This window comes from Desmodus rotundus, chromosome 7 (assembly GCF_022682495.2).
Source record: "Desmodus rotundus isolate HL8 chromosome 7, HLdesRot8A.1, whole genome shotgun sequence".
Classification (NCBI taxonomy): Eukaryota; Metazoa; Chordata; class Mammalia; order Chiroptera; family Phyllostomidae; genus Desmodus; species Desmodus rotundus.
Genome location: NC_071393.1, coordinates 92,121,837 through 92,140,902, shown reverse-complemented (window position 1 = coordinate 92,140,902; position 19,066 = coordinate 92,121,837). Strand labels below are relative to the sequence as shown.

Below are 19,066 nucleotides of genomic sequence, written 5' to 3'. Positions count from 1 at the left end.
CAAGACAGCAGCCCAACGTGAAATGCTCTGGGGCAAAGGACCCACCAGGCAATAGCACATCCAAACAGCGTGTGCTGCTGAAGAACCGTATAGCAGTGGTTTTCCAACTGTGGTGTGCACAGGAATAGCCTGGAGAACTTGTTCAAACACAGTCCCCTGAGCTCCACCCCTGGAGTTATGATTCAGGAGGTGGGGGATGGGGATAGGGATGGGGACTCTGCCTTTCTAACAAGTTTCGGGTGATGCTGAGACAGCTGGTCCCAGGACCACACTTGAGTAAACTGGCTTAACACAGCACCTCGGCCACCAGTTGAATGACAGAGCCAGACCCTGGCTTCTTATCCAACTGACCTAGTGGTAAGGCCAAAGCCCAGAGGTCCTCAAACCCAATTCCCCTAAAATGCTAGTTTTCTACTATGGAACTCAAAGCATGGGATTTCCCTCCAGCTTTCAAAGCAAATTAAACCTCTGGCACCACTGACTATTTGGTTCTATTATAATCTAAAAGAATTTAATTTATCAATAAATTATATATGTTAAGACTTCATTGAGTTCCCCCAATATAACACATGATTGAGAAGTTGTCATGGCCTGGCCGACACCGCCACCACCGCCACCACCACATGGAAGGACACCCAAACTCATTGCACCTGACCCCCAGCTCATGCCCAGCTTCCCCAAGGCACCTCCTTAGACCCGCAGCCAGATGTGCTAATCATTTGACAACATACCCCTGGGATGCTGGACGAAAGAAGGGCTTTGTTCCCCCAATACTCGGCCTAGTGGGCAAAACTAAGTGGGCACACACATTAAACCACTTTTAACCAAAGCAATAGATAATCTGTTGCTAAATTATGTGGCATAAACATTATAGGCTTTGGATTTTTCACACAAGCAACCAGGCCTCACAGAAATGGCCACATGCGAGCCCTTTAGAATCCCCCTGAAAGAATCATTGTAAACCTTTGGCCTTCCCACAATTTAATTTTAAAAATGTAATATGCGTTTGCCCTGCGGACCTCAGCAAGAGGATGTAAGTCCCCCCACACACCCCTCACCCCCTACTTTGAACACGAACATCCTGCCCGCGTGCAGGGCAGAGCTTTCCCTGCCCCGTCTGCTGCAGGTCACTCCATCTGGGGCCTCCAGCAGAGAGAAACAGCCTGGTGTGCCACCCGCTACAACAGAGATATTATATTTACGGCTTGTGATTTTTCTTCCCTGACCTTTACCCTTGTACGCAAGGGATAGATAGAACAGCAAATGAAACCAGCAGATTAAAATATTCTATTTCATAAAGAAATTTAAAAAACCCACCATGTTAGCTTTAAAGGGGGATTGAGCCAGCACATCTGGATCCAATCATTGTAAAGTTTCACATGCTTCCTTCCCAGAGGGAAAGCAGCAGAGCACAGGGACAGAGCACTGGGTGAACCAAGATCCCTGGACCCTGACCCAGACTGTGCCACAGACTGTGTGACCTTGGGCAGAGACCTTGACCTCTCTATGGCTCAGTTTCCTAAAGGGTCTTTCCAGTTACAACACCAGTGCTAACTAGTAATCTGATTCAAGTGTGGATGAATTTATAATGACCTTTGCTTTTCCACTTGATTTTATCTGCAAAGATTCCAATTCTCCTGGGAGGAGACATAGCCACTGTTGCTTTTTCTCTGGTTCACAATGCTCCCTTTTCCCTCCTAGTCTGCCATTGTCCCAAGCCAGGCCATCTCCCCGCCTCTCCGCTTCCCCACCTCCCCAGTGCAGCTTCCCTGAGTGGGGCTGTGATGAAAGGGAGCCCCAGGGAGTTTCACAAATCAGCACTGAGATCTCTCCAACTAATGTCTAGCAACAGCAGGCCTTCAGTTCCTCAAATAAGCTTCTAATCGTCTTTTCAGAATTGTGCATGGGCCCTTATTTCAAGCCATTTGGCAAGAGCCTCGCAGGGCATTTTCTCTGGCATCGTGCTTGGAGAAGGAGGATTTAAAAGTCTGGAGGAACATTAGAAAAATTGTACTCCATGTGATCCTGTCCTTGGATGCAGATAAAACAACTTTTTCAGGGACCCATCACTGGTATGATGCAGACTGCCGCAGGTCTCCAAGAACTTAAAAGTGCTAACTTACATTTGGACCCAAGTCTTCTCCCAAGGACAGTGAGAAGGTCTCATGACAGAGTTCATAGATGCCAAGAACTATTATGCACTTGGGTGGTCCCAGCAGTATCCTCCTGCCCCCCAGGCATCACTCTCCCCAGGTGCAACATTAACAGATGGTAAGGACCCTGACATCAGGTTGGAGATGGATCCTAAGAGTCAGTAGGAACCACAGTCAAGAGGATGTGGGATGGGCACTCATTCTGGAGTCGGACACTCAGAAAGCTGAGGTCAAATCCCTGGCCTACCATCTCTTTCGGTGCCTTTGAGGAGGTCATCAGACCTGTTACCACCACCTCCCTGGTTTAAAATGTTGCCAGGTGCCCCTGCCCTCTAGGCACATCCCACCTCAAAGCTATTGTGCATCCCCACTCACCTCAGGCTCTTATTTAAAATGCTGATTCTGCCCTGACCAGCGTGGCTCAGTGGGGTGGGCATCGTCCCGCAAAGCAAAAGGTCGCTGGTCCAACTCCTGGTCAGGGCACATGCCTGAGTTGCAGGTTCGGTCCCCAGTCACAGCACTTACAAGATGCAAATGATCGATGTTTCTCTCCCTTTTCTCTCCCTTTCTTTCTCCCGTCCTTCTCCTTTCTTTAAAATAAATAAATAAATAAAATCCTTTAAAAGCTGCAAATTCTGAGTTGGTAGGTCTAGGTGGAGCCTGAAATTTCCAACAAGCCCCCAGGTGGTGCTGGTGCTAGTGTTACTGCTGGTCTGTGGACCAACTTTAAGTGGCAAGGACGAAGGGATTTACAATCTAATCCAGTATTTCCCTAAACATAGCGCTAAGAATCTCCTGTGGTAACTGTTACATGCAGAGTCCAAGGCCCCAGCCCAGACCAGGGCAGGCTGGGTGAGCTGGCAATTTCATAAGTACTCAGTAAGTCTTATTATCAGAGAATTTTTGGAACCCTGGTCTTGTTCATCTGCGTCTCTCATTTAAAGCTCCCACATGGCCTGTGGGTACCCTTGCTTCTTTTCCATTGTCCTCTTCAATGAACTTAAAATCTAGTAACCTAGCTCCTCCTTCCAGGAGCCCAGTTGGGGACACTTAGAGCTGAAGCCTCTCCCAAACTTTTCCAAGTGTGAGCACACTTGGAAAGCGATCATCTGGCAGCCCCGGAGGACTGAGGACGGCCTGGGGACTGTCTCAGCACACCTAGAGCCATAACCCCGGCTCCCTGGCTAGAAAGTTCGGCTCCCACCCCAACCTCATTAGTAAATGAGCAAAGCCCTTCGGTACATCTCCCCTACTGTTCTTAAGATGACCCAAAACACAGAAGAAAAAATGAACACATCACACTCCCACCCTGAGAGTGTCTCCAAGAGCCAAAGCAGCACAAGGTGAGAAACACACACATCGTGTGCTCTTCCTCTCTAACAAATTGCAGCTGGCCGCCCTGTGCCCGGAATCCTCGCAACAACTTCATGACATAAAGGCTGTGCGTCCGTTTTACCGATGAGGTCACTGAGGCTCACAGAGGCTAGGGGACTCGCCCAAGGTCACATTATAAATGGTGGCCCCTGTGGGACAGTCTCCCACTCGTGACCCTTTGCAACACTCACCCTTCTCCTGCCCGTGAGTCCCCTCGCACACTGTGCTTTCCCTGAGGGCAGGGCTCAGGTCTGTTTTGTTCCAGGTTGCATCCACCACGCACCTTGCAGACACTCAGAAAAGGATTAGCCAAGCTGATGAGTGACTCCAAAGCGAGGTCTCCTCCACAGGAACAGGCTGCCTCCCAAACCACAAGCACACAGATGAAGCTTGCTATAAGACTCCCAATTGATAAAAGATGAACTTACAAGGCCTAAGTTGGAGAAAGGACAGTGAAAGAGCACTGGCCTGGGAGTCAGAAGGCCTGAGGATTCTTCTCTCCCTTCTGCCATGCTGCCCTCACAACTGGACAAGCCACTAGGTCTCTGCATCTCAGTTTCTCCATCAACGTGCTGGTGTAATTCACCCCCAAACCTCTGTGCACTCCCACCAGATGCCAGGTGTGGTGCTAAGAAGAAAGTGCCCAAGAGGAACGAATGAGAGGCCAGTTCCCTCCCTCGGCGGTCCTGTGCCAATTCCACTCCTCCCGCCCCCCACAGCAGAACTGAAATACAGCACACGGAACAGTTTTCAAACAAGTGTGAGACAAAGAGGGCCCTGGGGGGATCATTTGCATCACAAAAGGAATCTTCACTTAGCAAATGAATTCACAAAAAGGATGGCTAAGTGACAAGTTCCCCTGATTCTCTTTTTTTGTCAGCTATTGAAGTACTGTTATGTACAATAAATTTCATCCTTTTAGGTGTAAAGTCCTACTGATTTAGACAAACACGTGCAGTTCCTGTTCCAGTGTTAAAAGTTATTTATCTCTACTTTTCAAGAATATGTTATATAAAGTAACGTGAGCACATATGGTCCAATGACACAAAATTCATTTTAGCTCCTCCTTCTAAAAGTGAAGGTCCCATGCTGCCAGAATGAAGAACACAAAACGGAAAATGTTGTCTCCAGGAAGGGGGAAAAAATCAATTTGCAGAAACATCTGCGAGGCGTGGAGCAGAGAGTACAAGATCCACTTATCAGTCAACGCAATTGACTCTCCTTTACTACGGGGATCGAGTCCCTCCCCCTCCCGTATGAAAGCATTTACCAACTTTTTAAAATATGCACAGAACCCCAAACAAACATATTTCTACCCAAGGCCACCCTTAACCATCTGTGCAGTTTAAAACCGCACAGCCTCCTTGAATTAACTCCAAAAATCTCTCATAAATTTCACATATCAAAGGAATTTACCTAGCCAAGGAACATTAGCTTTTGTTTCAAGACCTATGTTTAAATGAATTGCATAAGATTATGTAAAAAAGGGAGGGAGGAGGTAATTATTCAAATAGAACTCCAGCGGTCTGTTAAAATCATATCTCCCTGCAGAATGCGGTCCTAGTAACTTCAGACCAGAAAACAGCATTAGAGACCAAAGGGACCAAACCTGCTGTGAACAACCAACCTAACTGTGTGTTTAACCTTTACTAGGTGGCTGGTGAAAAGCAGAACTGATTTCTCAGCCCAACTTCAATATATCTAAGAATCTTCTGATTATAAAAATTGCACGTTCTTGGACCCCACACAGACCTACTAAATTAGAATCTCTGGGGACTGGGCAGTTTCTGTGTTTAACCTTGATCCCAGGTAATTCTGATGGTGGTGACCTAAGGACCACACGCTAAGAAATGCAGCCCCAACTAAAAGATCACGCATTTTGTTATATAATCATTAAAATAAAGTTAAGATGGTGAAGTAAGTTGGACGTTCATCTTGAGTGTGGGCTGTCATCTATAGGCTAACGGACCAGGCTTAGAATGTCTTCGTTATTCAGAGAGACTGTCACTGCAGTATCAACAAAGGAACTACGCTGGGACAGTCTTTCATAATGTCCGGCGGCCTGCTCTGAGTGGGGCCCCCAGACCCGCCACTCAAATTTCTGAGTCCCGCCTTAGAAAGAAAATCTCTGGGGGTGGGGCCCAGGAATTCCTATTTTAAAAAGTTCTCCAGGTGATTCTTCTGCACGGTGCGTGCACCAGAGTGTTTTAATGTAAATATATTTTAAGCCAATAAATACTTAATAAGAACAATTTTTTCTTGCCTTGTCTTTTGCTGTTTTTATTTTTGCTTTAATAAAGCATGCAATGTTTATTATCACACCAACTTACCTCCCACCACCTCCCCACTGTGATGCAAGGTGCATCTGTGTAACACAGAAAGTTCACACCAGATTTCTTTTCCATTAGCTGAGGGACAGTTAGCACGGCCTGGGCAGCCAAAGGCTCAGACCCTGCCCATCAGGGCAGTGGCAGGGAAACTGTGTCAGAAGGTGATCCCCTTGGGCTCCAAGGGCCCCCAGACTGATTCCAGCAAGCACCTTCCCGTGATGCCTCCAGGGACATTGCAGGCAGCCTGCAGACAAAAAATCAAACGAGAACTTCGTGGTGGTGGTGGGTTTTTCCCCCCTTAACTATTATGTCCACGCTAGAGTACATTAGTTCTCACATTTTGGAGTACATCAAAATCTCCAGGAGAAACAATAAAAATACAGATCCGTTGGTTGCAACCTCAGCTTCTGATTCGGTAGGAGAGCCTCCCAAATCTGCATGTATACATTTCCCAGGAGATTCTTATGCATATCAAGGTTTGAGGACCACTGGTGTTCGGGGAGAAACGTATGCTATGGGGTAGAAAATCTGAGCTTGAGTGAAACTTACCCAGTATTCAGTGTGTAAACCTTGGTATACCTCAGCTTGGTCAAAGCAGAAATAGTAATACCTGCCTCAGGGGGGTTGTTATAATAGCAATGTAGCACCCTAGTGGAATGCAAAGTGCCAAGTACAGGTCAGCAAAACAGGCAGGTGAGGAATTCCTTAACTATTACTGACTAGGCTCCCCTTAGCCTAAAAAGGTAACTTCACTAACAAGCATTCCACGTCCGAGTCAGATTCTGAGACACAAGTCAGTTCCACGATCTGTGTTACTCACTGAATGGTGTCCCCGCGGAAATGATATGCTGGAGTCTGACCTTCTCAGAATGTGCCCTTATTTGGAAATGGGATCTTTACAGAGGTAATCGCGTTAACACGAGAACATTAACGTGGGCCCTAACTCATTATGATCGCTGTCCTTGTAAAAAGGGGAAATGTGGACACAGAAACACACAGACACGTGGAGAAGACAGCCAGCTAGCAACAAGCCAAGCAGAGAGGCCTGACACAGACGCTTCTTCCCTCAGAAGGAACCCACTCTGCTGAAACCTTGATCTCAGACTTCTAGCTCCCAGAACTGAGACAATAAATTTCTGTCGCTTAAGCCATCAGGCTGTGATACTGTGTTACAGCGGCCCTAACCAACTCAAACACTGTCAGTTTCCAATTAAAGAGTAAAGAAGTGTTCATCTCTGGTTTCTTTTGAGAGGGATACTTGGCCACCTGATGCTTCTCAGATTCCACAGGGCTTCTTCTATTATCTTCACCAGGTACGTCCATAAAACTCCGGACATACTACTTGCCAGGTCCATCAGAGAGCCAGCGCTGGGGGCGGGGAGAGAGGGCATCACCGCAGGGTCTGCTGTGTAGCCTTGAGGCAATAGCAGCGGTCACAAAATCAGAGATCCAAAACATCTGCTGGCTCACCAGCAAGTGATTTACCATCCTTATAAAACTGTCCGAACCTAACCCTGCCCAGCTAATTCACTCCCCTTTTCCTCTGTCTGAGCAGCACGCACAGTTACCCTCTAGTCCCAGTCAGTCTGAGAGCTGGGGAGCCACCGCCGGCGCGGACAGCTAGGGACCCTTATCAAGAGGGCCCCAAAAAACCCTCAAGGAGATGCTTTCCTTAAACTGAATGCTGCTTTCATTCTCGCTGAAGTAGAACAAAACACATTGGGAAAATGCCCCAAAGACAATAAAAAGCCCCTTCCCTATGCATTAAAGCTGGAGCCCTACACGGTCCTATTCAGTAACCAGAGAGGGTGTGGGAGAGCAAGGAGCAGACGGACCCTGCTGAGATGGGCGTCCGCCTCAGAGAGGAGCCACGTCTGCCCAGTGTACAAAGCCAGCAGGCATTTCCCCTGCGGGGTCACTGTCCCCAGTGCCCTGGCTACCATCACCCACTACACACTCTTCTTGGGCCACCTGTCCTATCGGCCTCCCTAGGGAGCTTAAAATAAATAAATAACTGTGTCCAGGTCCCATTCTCAGAGGTCCCAATTCAGTGAGTCAGGTGGGGTTTAGGAACCAGCGTTTTTAAGGAGCTTTCCTCCCAATTCCGATGCACATGCAGCACCAAGAATCACAACCATGATTTAAAGTCAGGATCCAACCAGGCAACCTAAGAAATGGAGACAGCGCCCAGTGGAGGTCAGGAAGGTGGATTCCAGCGCCAGCTTTGCCAGGTAGCCCTAGTGAGTCTCATCCTTCTGGGCCGCAGTTCTTCTCCTGTCAAAGGGAGAGGCTGACCTAGAACCATTCGGGCATCCCTTTGTGAAAACTAAACTCCCCGCAAATCATCCTAAGATGGCCCACAAAGACATCTACCCTTTCTTCTTGGATGTACTAAACCCAACTGCTTTGTGGCGGCACTGCACGCTGACCTGGCTGGTATCTTAACCACAGGGAGAGTTCCTTTAACCCCGTGGGGGAGGGCCCAGGAGTGACAGGTGCTAAGCCCAACAGAGAGCCCTTAAAGGAGAAAATTAAGCCCCTTAAAGTACCCTCCATGTAATCTCTCAAACCCAGGACTAATCCACACTCCCCCTGACGATCTGCCGTGCATGACCTTGGGCCACACTCGGGAAATACCTTCACTTCCATCCCACTAGGTCGGAGACCAGTGTCAAGTAATTAAATGGGCTGTCTGGAAGCAGTAGAAACAAAGAGAGGAGTGTTAATTTAAGCACACAAAGCTTTGGGCTCCGCCCTGGCTGCTGCGGAGCAGCGCTGACAGAACCGCGGAATCACCCCTCCGGTCCGCAGGAACTCACTCCACCATACGAGAAAAAGGAGGCGTCTCTCTGTGCGGTCAAGTGGCCTCTGGGGACAAGTGATGCACCAAACAATTCACCAGAACATCAAGGTCGCTGACAAACACTTAAGACAAGAGAATTTACCATCTTCAACCCGGTGACAAAAGTTACCAAGCAGACTGACTGCTTAAGTGCCCTCTTCAGAGATAAAAACAGAGACAACATTTGTTTCTATTTCCTCTGTCCTCTGCAGGTGGCTTCTATCACTCAACAAGTATTTAGCAAGGATGCCCTCCACTCATTCAGTACTTGAACCCCTAACTCTCAATACGTGATCTAAGAAATATTGCTCCCCTATGACACTGCTTTTCCACCTCAACATAATTCTCTCTTCCTCCGCTGGCATCTGGGAAAGATTTACTTTTCCTCATCCAATGCTAACCTCCATAACCAGCCAGTTTTCATCATCAATTACTCATTAAAATTCTTCTGTGGAGCACCTACTATGTGCCGGCCGTTGTTCCGGACACTTGGGAACACAGTGCAGACATGGTTTCTCTCACAGAGCGTTTATTCTAGTGCATGAGACAGACAGTCCATGAATGACGTAGGTAGTGGCAGGGGATGATAAATGGTATCAAACAAACGGGGAGAGGCTGAGAGCAGGGGCTGGGGGATGTCAGGGAAACCTCTGAGGAGGTGACCCTGAGGCTGGCTCCTAAACAAAGTGACATGTGAAAGAGCGCCTCCAACCTTCAGAAGCCCGGATGAGGAGGTCCCGCAGGAGAGCTGGAGTTGGAGCGGCCAGGGCACGGAAGGAGAACCGGGTGAAGATTGTGGCACGGAAGCCAGGTGAAGAAAGTGTCCCCGAGAGAGAGCGGTCAGCCGGCTAACTGCTGCTGAGAGGCTGCAGAAGATGACAATTAAGAGTGGGCCACCTGGGTATCACTGGCACCTGAAGGTGTGTGGCTTTGGTGAAGGGGTGGGCAGAAGCTAACCTGGAGTGGGCTGCAGACAGAATGAGGGGAGGAAACGGAGCAGAGAGTAGGACAACCTTTTCAGAAACACACACTGGAAGGGAGAGTACAAGAACGGGGGAACGGCTGACGGAGACACAGGTCAAGAGTGTGTTGCTATTGCTGCTGCTGCTTTTTTCCTCCAGACGAGCAAACACAGCACGCTCCTCACAGGGATGACCCGGCAGACAGGAAGCTGGGGACGCAGGAGGGAAAGGAGATACATGCGTGAGTGAACCCCCTGCATGCCACAGAGCACAGGGTGCCACACACAGGTGGTTACAAGGCACACGTCCTTATGGTACAGGTAGGCTTCCAGATTTCGCATGAGAAGATGATGAGACCAGTTTCTAATTGCTTCCTGTTCCCGGTGAAATCAGCCAAGTCATCAGCTGAGAGTGCGGTGGGGGCAGGACACAGTGGACCCAGCTGTGCCAAGAGTTTCCCCTGAGGTTTGTGGTCGCAAATCAAAACGACACGGCTGCAGGTTTTCTCCAGCCGCGTTCATCAGCCTGGGGCAGAAGGTGGGCTGTTTTTCAAGAAAGAGGAAGGGAGGAAGGGTAAAAGGAGTTGACAGCGTATGCAAGTGCCTCACCTGGGGTGGGTGATGAGGACGAGAGAGGGGCCGGACACTGGCTGACGGACAGTGAACAAGTGGAAGGGTCCCCAGGTCAGAGGCTCTGGTAGGGTGGAGGCTAGGTGGAACGGGGTGCTAAAGGGAACAAGATGAAAGAGAAAGGTGAGGGGCAGCCTAGAAAGCTTGTCAAGATTTTGGTGGAGGTACAGTTATTGGTCCATAACCATGTTTTTTAAAAGATGGGTTGCACATTTCGTGGGTAGTAAAGTCAACCCTGTGGGTCATGAGTAGCATTTTTTTTTTTTTAATGAAACAGTAAAAAGTGTGAGTACGTAATACCTAGTAAGGGTAAGATTGTTTGGGGAAACCTGTTTAGGTGTGTCTGTATTGGGTTATCATGTAAGACGTATTTCTCCTGTAAACTGGGGTTAAATAAAACTTCGAGGACACTAAGGCAAGCTTTCTCGCCTTGGCACGGCTGGCATCCTAGCTCACGGGCTGCTCTGTTGAGGGGGCTGCCCTGTGCATCGCAGGGCGCTTACCAGAATCCCTGGCCTCTACTCACTAAACGCCAGCAGCACCCCTTCCTCTCCTCAAGTTGTAAGCGACAACAATTTCTCTAGACATTGCCAAATACACTCTCGGTGACAAAAATGCTGAGAACCAGCTGTTTCGAGGTAACCGTGAGAGAAACAGCCGAAGTAGAGAAAGAGGCAACTGACAGAGTTGGTAGAGGGCCTGAGCTGGGGGGACAATCCACACAGATGGTCAGGTCACCAAAACGCTGACTGTGGGACCAAGGAATACAATCTGCAAAGAACGACACAGTGACCCAGACAGTTCTCTACCCTGGCCGTGCATTGGAATCGCCTGGAGAACTGACCCGCCAATGCCCAGGGCCCACCCCCGCCACCTGTGTCAGAATCCCCAGGTGACTGCCCTGTGCAGCTGGACGGACATGCTTACAGAAGGGACCCAAGCTACACGGCCCGGCTTAAATGGGACCTCCTCCGTGAAAGTCTCCCTCCGGCCATGACCAATTCTGCTTTGTTTATAACATATGTGAACTCACTAGAAAATAAAAGGCACTAAAATTAAGTAGCTAAAAACAGAACAAGTGTTTATTTGCTGAAGAATTTTGGAATTAGGGGATCCACTAGTAGGGAGGGGGAGCCTTTTAGGGAGTCTCTTGTTCTTGAGCTGCCGTCTCCGGAGCTTTTCAAGGACATCTGTCCAAGTGATGGGCCCCAAGGGGAAACAAGTGCTTCTGTGTCACTGATAAGCATTATTAGAAATGTGTCCCCTCTGGCCATACTGTGATAAACACTTGTTGAAATTAATGGCTATTGCACATAATCAGCTCAAAAAAAAAAAAAAGTGCCAGTGATCAGATCACAAACTTAAACATTGTTTGGATGTTTCAAAAGCAGTGGATGGAGGTTCCACTGCTTTTGAAAGTTTGGTTTTAGAAGTAACTGCCAAGAACTCAAATTGTATCGCATTCCAAAAATCACAGTAGGAGGTAGAATTGAACAAGGTAGAGGCGGAGCAATCAGCTATGCTTCGGATGGTGTGAAAGGAGACTGGGTTCAAATGCCAGCACAGCCGCTCAACAGCGCCTCTCCGGGCCTCAGATGGGGAAACCGCGTTCGGGAGACGCCGCTGCCAGCCAGAAGATGCCCCTCCCAGGACTACCACCACAGGTCTTCCCTCCGAGTGCGTTCCGAGAACGCCAAGGAAAAGGAGAGCGCTGGCTAAGAGCTCTCGTGATCTTCTATGTTCACTACTCTCCTGGGGAATGAGGCAAAGAGCTTTTCCTGAAGCCATCCTTTACACTGAAGGAATTTACTAAAAGTTGGGAAATCTCGAAATTTTATAATATAATTAACTGAGAGTTTCCAAAGAGCTAAGCGATTTGTTGCAGGCAACAGAGAAAGCAAGTGTAGTATCGCCCAGCTTCTGTGTCCAAAATGGTTCCAGTTGAGTTACTATTCATTAACCAAATAACATTTTTAAGTATTTTCATATAGAAACGCTGGTGTATTTGAGCAAACGAACCATTTGAGGTGTATGTGGAACAAGTTAATCACCTCTACTCCCCATTGCTGATTTTAAACAATATTAAGTTTTGCATTGTCCTTCCACATCTTTCTCCAAAGGCCTTACACCTAGGGCTGCTTCTTTTTAAAATCAGAAAGAGTTCTGGCCAGGGAATTCACTTGGTTAGAGCATTGCCCCAATATACCAAGGTTGTGGGTTCAATCCCGGGTCGGGGCACATACAAGAATCAATCACTAAATACACAAGTAAGTGGAACAACAAATCGGTGTCACCCCCAACCCCTTAAATCAATCAGTAATTTAAAAAAAAAAGAAATAGGATCATATTACATATGATCCTCTGCAATTTGATTTTATTTGCATTTAGTATATCATGAACACTCTTCACACAGTAATCCATAGCATGGATATATATATGTATATCTATTTTATTCATCCTGATAGATATTCATGTTGCTTCTAGTTTATTTACTCTAATAATCCTACGATAAACACCCTCACACGCAGATCCCTGCATGCTGATGTCTTTTATTTCTGGAAGACAGGACTCCAAACGTGGGATTGTTGGGTCACAGGGCGTGCATGCTCCAAACTTTCACAGGAACGGTCTGCTTTCCCTAAAGTCTGCAGCAACTCATCCTCCCCCAGGAGTCAGGAGTTGCCCCCAGCACATCCAACAGAGGCTGCTACCAAGCTTTTTAAAACGTGAATCAATTGGATGTACAGAAAACATGACTATCTGTTTGTTTTTTAATTTGCATCTCCCTGACCATGACAGAGGCTGAGAATCTTTTCACACTTACAGACCATTAGCATCTCTTCTTTCAGAAACTGCCCATTCACATCCTCTGCTCATCTCTCTATTGTGCTGTCCTTCAGGTGCTATTTAATCACACCCCCCCACACACACACCCAATCTATTAGACACACGAAGTACAAAGACTATCGCCTCCTAAAAACTCAGTGTGGGGCTGAGGGCAGGGAATGCCTTCTCAGCATCACGTACATGATAAACCCTCAAAAGCAACTGCTCAATAAGTGAATAGCCGACATGGAGAATTTTGCTAAGGTTGCAGCTAGATGAGTGAAAAGGAAATATAAATATTCATTATTTGCTCTACATATTCGGAACAGCATCATTTTGGCTGAAATGAAATTATTAGCTGAGAGAAAAACAAAACCATAGTCCTGGCACTGATTCTGCAAATCCACTGTGGAATGGGTGGCAAACGAGCCCTGTGCTAATTCACAGCTCAGAGTGACACATAATAAAGGCTCTCCTAACCCAAACATTTTGTTCCCAGACTTGTCCACCAGTCGTCATTCAAACAGCACCTGCCACTAAGCCCAGGGATATTAGGATGGTCAATGGACAGGAGAAGCCTCCTTTAAGCATTTTGTTTCTTTTTTTTTCATCTCCACCCCCGCTCCAAGATTTTTTTTTTTTTTTTACCTTTCAGGAGGGACTGCAGGGCAAGTTTGACAGAGTTCAGATTCCTTCACTCTTTTAACTTTAGGCAAAACATCTGGCTATACCCATCATTTATCCCCATTATTTGTAATAGTTCTGTTTGGCTTATGTTTTAACTGGTCTCCTCATTAAGTATAAAAGTAACAGGATGAAAAAGGTCTGGGGGAAAGTACTGTAATTAAAAAGGCACCGGTAGGGTATGTTAAGCTGTAATTCTGGCCCTGCTTATTAAGTTTTCCTTCTTGTCCTTAACATTTTTTGTAACCAATAAAAATAACTGAATTATTTAACATTTTTTTAGTATTTCCTGTATTGGCCAAACACCACCCAAAGTCTCCAAGCAAACATTTTGACTCAGAAGTTCAGGAGCAATAATGTCGCGAATCACAAGTGTCAGACACTGTCTCAAGAGCCTGAGCGAGCCACACGCACGACAACACGCACACCATGTAGCCCGGTGAACTGACAGGCAACTCTCCAGAATGCACAGGCACCTTCCAACCTTTTGAAGTTACAAAATCTTAAAAGAAAAAAAATGCAGGAACTTTGATCAAGCCATGAAGTTACAATAACAGTCAGGCAAGCGGCAACAAAGCATAATTTAGAATACTTTGTTAAGAAAGGCATGAAAAAATAGATATCAATTATAACATCTCTGTTACAAAGGATCATACGAGGCCACGATGAACAATGCATACCAACAAATTGCATGCCGGACAACCTAGAAGAAATGTATCAGTTCCTAGAACATACAACCTGTCAAGACTGAATCATGAAATAGAAAATCTGAACAGACTGATTACTAGCAAAGAAATTGAATCAGTAATCAAAAAGCTCCCAAAACCAAAAGTCCAGGCCCAAATGGCTTCACTGGTGAATTCTACCAAACATTAAAAGAATTATACTAATCCTTCTCGAATTCTTCGAAACACACTTTATGAGGCCAGCATTACCCTGATACCAGAACAAGATAAAGGATATCACACACACACACACACACAAATTATAGGTCAATCCCTGATGAACACAGAGGCAAAAATCCTCAACAAAATATTAGCAAACCGAATTCAACAGTACATTAAAAAGGGACATATGCTATGATCAACTAGGATTTATTCTAGGGATACAGAATGGTTCGATGTCCACAAATAAGTCAATGTGACACACCACATTAACAAAAAGAAGGATAAAAATCATATGGTCATCTTGATAGATGCAAAAAAAAAGCAGTTGACAAAATTCAATATCCATTTATGATAAAAAAAGAAACTTCTCAACAATGGAGGTATAGAGGGACTAACCCTCAACATAATAAAGGTCATATATGATAAGCCCACAGCTAATATCATACTCAATACTTTCAGCTTTTCACCACTGAGTATCAGGAACAAGACAGAGATGTTTACTTCCACCATTTTTATTCATTCAACATAGTATTGGAAGTCCTAGCCACAGCAATCAGTCAAGAAAAAAAATGGCATCCAAATTGGAAAGCAAGAAGTGGGACAGTCATTGTTCGCCGATGGTATGATACATAAAGAGAACCCTAAAGACTCCACCAAAAAAACAATTAGAACCAATGAATGAATGCAGTAAAGTAGCAAGATACAAAATTAATAATCAGAAATCAGTTGCATTTTTATACACCAATAGAGAACTACTAGAGACAGAAATTAAGAAAATAATGCAATTTACAGTTGCATCAAAAAAAATACCCAGGAATAAATTTAACCAAGGAGGTAAAAGACCTATAACTTGGAAAACTATAGGATGTTGAGGATAGAAATTGAAGAAGATACAAATAAGTACAGCGATATACCACGCCCATAATAAGCACTGCTGAAATGTCCATGCTGCCCAGGGCAATCTACAGGTCCAATGCAATCCCTATCAGGGTACCAATAACATTTTTCATGGAACTAAAACAACCCTAGGTGTATATGGAGCCACAGAAGTCCCTGAACAGCTGTAGCAATCTTGGGAGGAAAGAAGAGAGGTGGAGGTGTCACCCTGCCTGATGTTAAGCTGTCCCACAGGGCTATAGCGGCTGAGGCAGCACAGGACTGGCATGTAGACAGACACGTGGATCAATAGGAGAGAATAGAGAACCCAGAAATGAACCCACGTGAATATGGTCAATTAGTCTATGATGGAGGAGGCAGAAGCATACAGTGGGGTAAAGACAGTCTTGTCAATGAATGGTGTTGGGAAAACTGGATGGACAAATGCAGAGGAGAAAAGCGGGATCACTTCCTTGCACCATATACGTGGGTAAACTCAAGATGGATTAAGGACTGGGATGTAGGACCCCAGGGAATAAAACTCCTGGAAGAAAACAGGGGCAGTGGAGTCTTTGATGTTGCTCTCAGTAATATTTTTGTGGATGTGTCTCCTCAGGCAAGGGGAAAAAGGAAACAAATGTAACTATATCAAACTAAAAACCTTTGCACAGCCCTGGCCAGGTTGCTCAGTTGGCTGGAGCATCCTTCCATACAAGGAAAAGGCTTCCGGTTCGATCCCCACCCAGTAAGGGTGTGAATGGAATCAACTGATCACGGTTTCTCTCTCACATCTACGGTTGTCTCTCTCTCTCTTTCTCCTTCCCTTCCTCTCTCTAAAATTAATTTAAAAATGTATCCTCAGGTGAGGGTTTAAAAATAAAATTCTTTAAAAAGAAAGTTTTTTGCACAGCAAAAGAAACAATAGAACAAAAAGACTGAATGAGAGAAGATATTCACCAATGATGCATCTAATAAGGGGTTAATATCCCAAATATATAAAGAACTGATATAATTAACACCCAAAACCAAACCATGGGCAGGAGACCCGGATGGGCATTTCCCCAGAGATGACAGGCAGATGGCTGACTGACACATGAAAATATGCTCCACATCGTTGGTCATGAGGGAGGTGCAAGGTAAAACCATGGTGGGATGTCACCTCACACCTGCAGGGTGGCTATCATCAGTAAACCAACAGACCACAAGTGTCGGTGAGGATGTAGGTGCGGGGGAGCCCTCAGACACTGTTGGTGGGATTGTGAATTGGTGTGGCCACCATGAAGAACAGTATGGAGGTTCCTCAAAGAGTTGAAAATAGAACTTCCATATAACGACGCAATTCCACTTCTGGGCACTTATCTGAAGAAACACTAAACACTAATTCAAAAAGACACATGCACCCCTATGTTCACTGTAGCATTGTTTGTAAAGGCCAAGGTATGGAAGCAACTCGGATACCCAGAGACTTGGATGTAGTACATATGTACAGAGAAATATTGCTCAGCCATAAAAAATGAAATAATAATGAAATCTTGACATTTGCAACATGGATGGACCTAGAGGGTATTATTCTAAGTGAAATGGGTCAAACAGAGAAAAACAAATGTGGAATTTAAAAAACAAAATATACAAACAGAAACAAACTCATAGACACAGAGAACACTTTTGATGGTTGCCAGAGGGAAGGGGGTTTGGGAGAACAGGTCAGGAAGGGGAAGGGGCTGAGATGGCAAGTTGCCGGTCATGGAGATGTGAAATGCAGCACGGGGGGGAGGGTCAGGATGCTGTGATGGCCGTGTGTGGTGTCAGATGGATGCTAGACGTGCTAGTGGTACCACTTCACAAGTCATGTACATGTCTGGCCGCTGTGTTGTCTCCTTGAAACTGATGTGGTATTGTATTTCAGCTGTCATCAGAAATTATACATATGAAATTGTGGTACTATACAGGGGTGGGGGAAAAGTAGGTTAACAACAATAATAAATAATAATACAAGAATAAACTCTGTGGCCCTGACTGGTGCAGCTTAGTTGGTTAGGCATCGTTCTACAGAGCAAAGGGTGGCCAGTTCAATTCCTGGTCAGGGCACATGCCTGGGTTGTGGTCCAGTCCCCTGGCCAGGGCACGTACAAGAGGCAACCGATGGATGTTTCTCTGACATCAATGTTTTCTCACTCTCCCTTTCCCTCTCTCTCTAAAAATAAGTAAAATCTTAAGAAAAAAAGAACAAGCTGTGTTTCATGTACTCACAAACCGTCAACCTACCTTTGCTCACCCTTGTATACAATGGCATATTATTCAGCCGTGAAAGAAAGAAAAGAAAAAAGAAATCCTGCCATTTGCAACAACATGGAAGGAACTCAATTAAGTAGATCAGACAGAGAAAGGCAGATACTGTATGATTTTTTTCTTACATGTGAACTTTTCAAAAAGTTCATAGATACAGAGAATAAATTGGTACTTGCAAAAGATTGGGGTGGGGTGGGATATGGGTGAACTATTTTTTGGTTTAAATGCATTGAATTAAAAAATTTTAATAGCTAAATATTATGGCAGAAAACTTGGGAATGAAGATTAAAAAGTTTACAATAAAACTTCTTAATTTCAGCTTCACTGAGAAAACCTCCCCTTTTAGAGTTAATTTTTATTACATAATATTTAACATATGCATTAAAAATGACATGCATGTTTTTTAATGATGCATAATGCTAAGTAAGTAAACATATCTGTAGGTGCATAGGTTTTTTTTAGCGCAGCTGTTACAAATTTAGATTGTTCCCCACCTGTAACCATCTCTACCTGCTCTTGGGAACTAATAATACGCTGGCAGGCAGGAGTGGAGGAGTAGGGGAATAGGTATAATTTGGAAATATAAAGACATAAACTGGGCTGGAAAATAATACACACACACAAACACGCACACACACACACACACACACACCTCTTTGTAAAACGTGATTTCACTTCAAAATACTCTAGGGAAGTGCTTTAAAAAACCCTGAACAAGCAGAGTTAGCAGTAGGTGAATTCAAGACACACATACGCCTATGCCTGGTAAAGAATATGCCCAGTATTCATTCCACGGGGTCAAATAAAAAAGTTCGCTTGCCCTGTAGAGGTAAACGCACAACATTAACGCCAAGAGTGGTGCACAGGCGGAGGAAAACCAGGGACTTCCCCAACCTGAGGAGGAGCCCTGTGTTTCTGTGATTCAAGAGGGGACTTGCCAAGATGGACGGAGGCTCTCTGTAAGTGATTTCTCTTCCACATTAGTACAGTATATTTATGCTAATTTTAGATAAATGTACCTTGGACTCTGGGTGTTTCCCACAATTCTAGGGCTCAATGAAAAAAATAGCACCCAAGCAGGTATTCCTTCTCTCTCGCAGCCACTTGGCACGTCCAGGGCCCCTCCTCGTTTTTTGTATGGATGTCCCAAACCAGCAATCAAAAAAAAATGCCTAACATTCACAGTGAAGGCACTTAATGAAGTGGGCAGGAGA

At 45.5% G+C, this 19,066-nt stretch overlaps 1 protein-coding gene across 3 annotated transcripts in view; it reads right to left on the bottom strand.

Moving 5' to 3' along the window:
• The window catches only part of TLN2 (talin 2), a 412,505-nt gene that overhangs the window by 390,951 nt on the left and 2,488 nt on the right, over positions 1-19,066 (bottom strand). The gene's annotated exons all lie outside the window — the stretch shown is intronic.